Below are 6,856 nucleotides of genomic sequence, written 5' to 3'. Positions count from 1 at the left end.
CATTTCAGAATATTTTATTGCCTGATGTTATGACAACAGGTATTGTTTATTGCAACTTGTCACGCTTATAAAAGTTCTCTCGTTGTAGATACAATACAATGTACAATGGCATAAACAAAGGGATTGTATGATGTAGTTTCATGTAGAAAACTAAAATTACTGAACACAAGAGATACAAAATATGAGTAAAAATTTAAGTAAATAGAGCTTTGATCTTAACACAACAGGAATACTACAGAAATATCGCGACATCTTTTTTTTATCATAATACTAATTAAACGTAGCATGCGATTCTTTCAAAATGTACAGTTAACAAGACACTATATAGAATATTTAACAGAACGTGTCATTCATCAAAATAAAGTTTATATTTGTGGAGAACACAATCTGAGCTCTATTACGATAAAGTCCATCTTTATACTATACTTTGGCAATCTTGCCAATGGCGTCTTAAATCTTAAATATTATTCCTACATGACAGCTTCTTATTTTCATTACGCTATTTTAGCTGTAACAAATGTTGTGATACAAGCAACCTTCTATCTTGAAGCCAAAGAGAAATATAAACAGAAAGTTTTCGAATAATTATAATCATTATCATTGTTTTTGGGTTCTACAGTACGGATGCTAGGAAAGAATTTTGGGAACACTGAAACAACCAAAATAATTATGGATACATATGGTATCAAGGCTGGGTATTAAAAGACAATTTATTAACAAAACACCATAAAAAAGATACTAAGCGTTTCAGATGAGAACGTCTTAGTCATTGAATTCAAGTTAAGTTTATTGACTTCATCCAAAAGTTACTGAATGCAGAATAAACCATTAAATTCTTCTTATATAGTATAGCGTATTAACTTCTTATAGTAACTGAATTCAATTGTAACCTGCTTCTTTCTATTTTTCCCACATCGATGAGTTTTCCATGACCTGTTATAATACAATCCAAGAGTTCTTCTGCTTCACCAGTAACACTCGTATTACTCAGCACGAGTCAAACGACAAAACATTTTACGACCACGTATTGTTGGCACCACAATTTGTATACTGCAGCATACTAAAACATAGGATAAGTACCACATACATGTTGGCCGTATACAAGAAGGCAGTGGCTGATCAGTGAGCACGACTATCAGTGATGTTAGAGTAAAGAATTGATCTTAGCACAACAGGAATACTACAGAACAATCGCGACATCTTTTTTAGCGGACCAGGGTTACACAGCTTCATATCGACATATTTGTACCGGACATACCGAGGCTGGTACCGGAGCTGGTTTAGGTGCAAGCTACATATTTGGCCCCATATTTCTGCGTCATTTGTATTCTCAGGTCAAATATACACGATAACATGACACTGTTAAAAATGACACGTCGGACACCGTGTTGCCAGGTACAGACATATACGAACTCTTTATGAACAACTGGCTTTTGTCGAATGATTATTTTCTTAAATGAAGCAATTTTAAACTTTGCTTTTTTAATTGATTAAAGATCGTGGGTTTTTTCTAAGTTAAAAAATGATGCTCGCGTGAAATGAAAAAAAAACTACTCCATATCCATAACATGACATAATTCATAATACAAGTTAAACATAGCATGAAATTCTATTAAATGTGTACGTAACAAGAAACTAAATTGAACAGAACATAACATTAATCAAAATGCAATTTGTTCGTGAAGAAGCAGCACACTTTCAAGATCTTGTCATTGTCTACATGATGACATCTTCTAAGTAACTGAACTCTATAAAACAATCTACGTTATCTTTGACTGAATTAGAATTTATGATCTTTTTATACCTTGAGCTGTTTTAGAAATATGTGCAATTTTTGTTTTATTTTCAAATATCTCGCGGATAAATTTGCCAATGCCGACTTTTCCTAAGTTCATGATACAATGATGAGTTTTACATGAACTGTACCTAAATGCCCAAAAAGTTCTGTTCCATCAATGCCATCCACAATAAACAGCACAGTTAGCATAGAACAAACTCCTTAGGGACATCTCGTATTGACACAACACTTAAAACATGCTGGTATACGGCAGCCTACTAAAACATATAGGTACCATACACATTGACTCCCGCAAAAAGAAGTGACTGAGCAGTGATTAAAATCAGACTGTAAAGACTATGCAGTGATGGAAAAATATGTACAGCGATGATATACCAATGTTTCGTGATTAAACAAGACTGTACAATTTACAGACATACTTTTGTAATGTGTTTTTATGTTGGGATTCGACAGCTTCAAATATCCACATTGGCCCCGCACACACCGAAGCTGGTACCTAAGCTGGTTTAGGTGCAATTTACATATTTTTACATGTTTCTTTTTCTTCTTCTAGTGTCAATTTTACACGATTACGTCACGCGGAGAAATATGACCCGTCTGACATCGTGGTAACGGGTACAGACATGGATAACTTGTGTCTCACCTTGACGATGTCTATACTGAAAATACAGGTATACAATTGATTTTAAAAAACGCTATCTTATAAATTGTACTTTTGCAAGTGAATCAGGTCTGTCAAAGCAAATAAAGTAATTTGATATCATAGTTATGTTTTAATGTTAAGGTTGGGTTTATATGATACATTCTGCTGCCATTTTTTCGATGCTCTATATTTAGGACATTAACAACAGATAACGAAGGTCATATACATTTCCCGAGTGCTGAGCAAGGTATGATATCCACAGGGATGCACAACATAGGGTACATGATAATCAGATTACATTATGAGGCATATATACCGTATTTTAGATTTGATATTACTATTATGATCGTGGTAGCTTTAAGTGTCTAATAACTTGTGTGTTTAAAAAACTATATAAAGAAATGTGTGACTATCAGATTCCACGAAAGACGGTTAATAAGTGTCTAATAACTTGTGTGTTTAAAAAAAACTATATAAAGAAATGTGTAACTATCAGATTCCACGAAAGACAGTTAATAAGTGTCTAATAACTTGTGTGTTTAAAAAAAAACTATATAAAGAAATGTGTAACTATCAGATTTTACGAAAGACAGTTAATGTTGGCTGTTTCACTAGATTTGGTCGACAATGACGTAACGAGTTCAGCGTTACAACAAATACTAGTGGATGCAGGTTATCACGATTACGAATAGAACACATCCGAAATCCCAAACACACATGTACCACGTACCATACATATTGCAAAATCGTAATACCAAACAGTTACGTTAACTAATGACATGCCTTATGTAGATTCCGCACAGGGAACGATTTATGAAAAAAAGATAAATAAATCCACATAATCCATATTAAGCTGTCCAAATATCCTGATAAATATATTCAATAACAACTAAAACCATAAACGTTTGAACCTTTTCATCTCTAACAATGGCTAAAATCAAAGCCATCTCGGGCTGCCAGATCGCGCACTCCATCCCTTGAAGCTATTGCTCTCGATGAGGAGAAAATCGAGGTCGTTTTATGTCCTAGTGATGCCGCAAATGGACAGGATACACTTTATTCCGTCTTTGCATATTACAGAGTTAGCTCCCCTGTGGGTAGATATCGATTGTTACGTCATTATTTTGTGAGTGCAATTCACGCCATTTTCTCCGAAAAGTATTACGTAACGCTTGAAAACACATGACGTCACAATCAATACCTACCCGCAAGGGCAGATAACTCTGTAATATGCAAATAAGGAATACTATTAAGAAGGGGATGGAAAACGTGCAGTGGACCAGCAAAAGAGAGAAATCCTATTAAGAAACTTAAACTTTCCAACCAGACTGAAGGAAAACGACGTACTGTGAAGAAAGTGTCTCCATCTATCTGTTTAAGAACACGCTCAAAAAAAACCTAATGGAAATAGAAAAGGTGGGAGCTGGACGTTTCCTAGTAACATCTGCATGTCAGATGAAGGGTGTTTTACGTGGTATGTGAAGCTACATAAGATCTGGGCAGACAGCAAAGAACCTCACAATCAGTCATCGACAATTTACCACTATCCTTCAGTTGTATGGTAAGTCACGTGTCCATCAAGGTACTCGTCAATTATGGCCTCTCATACTTCTGTGACAACTTTGCGGTGTGACATTCTCCATGCATACTGCATTTACGTTATATATGCTTGTTTTTCACACTGTCCCAGTTCGCTATCAAGCTGCTAAACCCTGTCAGTTGCGGATATCGGCGAATAACTGCGGGTTTGCAGCGCATATAATTAGCATATGTTGCGTGTGTATTACATACAAATAGCGTATTTAAGGTAGGCGGTTATTTCTCCAAGCAAGATTTTGTGCAGCTCAAAATCATGGCAACGGAAAAACACGCCTCCTCTGCGGATGTTCGTCGACCGATACAAGTACGATTCACAATTATTGCAAATATTAGCCAATTTTATGTGCAATGCATTCACAAATCTTCCTGAAATGGTGAGGGTTTTATAATTTCTGTTTTCGACAATGTCTGATTTTGCTGGTGATATTTGAAAGTAATTCACATTTGAGACATAACTATTTAGGTAGGATTATCGTAAAGGGGAACTTTTAGGAGTTTATCGTTTTCTCCCTGCGACACATTTATCCCTAAACTTCTTCGTTTATATCATCTTATTTTTGGCCTTCTCTGTAAGGAAGGCTCTGGGTTCTGTTTCCAGGCCGAGAGACACTACGGTTTAAACGTAGTAGCTTCTGCGCGGCAAGGAATGACTGCTTTGTCAGTATGATGTTAACTATAGACAAGCCGAAATTATTTAAACATTGCATGCAGGGAGGCCGTTCTTTTACATGAGCTAGGATCTAAAACAATAAAAACCTCAACTACATACAGTTGTATTCGCATTAACTGAAGTATTCGTTCACTATTTATAAATATCATATCATTCGTCAATGCCTGTTTTGATACAAAACAGAAGGGAGTACTTATCTTAGACGTCAACAAAACAAGGATTTACTGTGTAGTGTGGTAATGACTCGTTTTATGAGTTTGTTATTGCTAAAGCGAAACTATAGATACATTGTACATATTATTATAATGAATAAACTCGAAAGTCCTAGGAGTAGCTCATTATATATTATCCTAAGTATATACCTTATACTCCTTTTGAATAATGAAACACGCATTAATAACCGGGAAGGTAATCGCTATTCACTGATGCGTAAAAAGAAGTACTTATCGAGATTTACGGTAGCTTTACACCATGTCATCTAGAAATAAGGATTTTTAAACATGTAGTGCACGTTTTTCAACACCCACATTTCACAACATTAAAACCCCTCTTACTGGTAAAACCAAACGTTTGTTACGTCATGGAAAAGCTGTATTAGTCATGCTCATGAATCAAGAAGATTTTTTATTTTTCTAATGTTATTCACGAACAAAAGTTACCAAACATTTGGAGAATTACATTTACAGGAGAAAGAGCTGAAAATAATTTACAATAACAATATGTTATTATAATTACAAGCCAATCTGAGATCTACAAATACATTTCACGTTTATACGGCACCATACATGTTTCTGTCCATTTAAGTGATTAAACAGTTCAATTCATCAAAACGTATGGTTTTCAATAGATAACTGAAGAAAAAAAACATGTCAATTTTTGCCCAGTTATGGCACATATAACTTTTTTTAGAAAAAAGTAAGACCATTAAATCGGAGCTGTTTATAATTGTAATGATTTCGACATATCAAAGGATTTATAAAATAATTGGTAGGTTTTCCTGAACCGCAAACACATGTATGTATACCATAAATTCTAAAGACATCATAGATGGATTTCTGTATCAAAATACTTCATGTTTTGTGTAGATAAATAAAAGTAAATGGAAAATATTTTTGGACACTTGCCAGCTGATTGTTGAGTGTGCCAGAGCATGATTTTAGGCTTCGCTCTGTTACCGAAGCTGAACACATAGTTTTAAATTATCTGTCGTATAGAGGCTTACAAGCAAGTTGTTCTCTACACATTTCAGAATATTTTGTTGCATATAATATACTATTATTTAGGGCCGCGGTGGCCGAGTGGTTAAGATGTCTCGACATAGGATTACAAGCCCTCCACCTCTAGGTCACGAGTTGAAATCCCAATCACTGACCACTGATTGGTGTTTTATTTCCGGGTACTCAGGCTTTCCTCCACCGACAAACATGACACGTCTTGACATGACCCTGGCTGTTAATAGGAAGTTAAGCTAATAAACGCTATTATACAAAAATACCCTTGATTTCAAATAAGACTTTTGATATCATTTTGATATCAAAGAAAATTAACGACCAGTTTAATGGATACCTCAAGATGTATAGAGGTGGTGAAAACCGGGACTTCTCATAGAAAACCCACCAACCAACGGTCAATAGTAATGCAATAACGACTATGAGGTATACATGTACATAATTGGCTATTTAATATGAAATTTATTAAACAAATTGAATAACTTGATATGCCATGAACCTTTAGTGTTTAGTTGGTTGAAAAGGTAAAAGAAAATCTCAATTGTACATAATAAAACATGGTAATAGAACAAATCCCTTCTGAATAGATGACGTATATGTACGACATCCGCCATACAAATCTTTAAAAAGGCCATGAAGTGTCTATAGAATATAAATTGTAAACAAGGTGCCACATTAGGAATGAGTCAATATGATAAGTAATTTATAATATACCATGATAGTCTCACATTAAAAAAGAAACACTGTTGACAACATCTTAAAATTATATAATGTTGTTGGTTTATCATTTATATGCAACGATTGAAATATACCATGATATTCAATTTTGGGAGCTCCATAACAAGTAATGTGACATTTTGGCTGTAGCGTATATTATCTCGTGCTCGTGCTAAGCACATCCTATGTCGTGACAGACG

The sequence above is a fragment of the Argopecten irradians genome, chromosome 3 (genome assembly GCF_041381155.1).
Source record: "Argopecten irradians isolate NY chromosome 3, Ai_NY, whole genome shotgun sequence".
NCBI lineage: Eukaryota > Metazoa > Mollusca > Bivalvia > Pectinida > Pectinidae > Argopecten > Argopecten irradians.
This window is presented reverse-complemented; position numbering follows the sequence as displayed.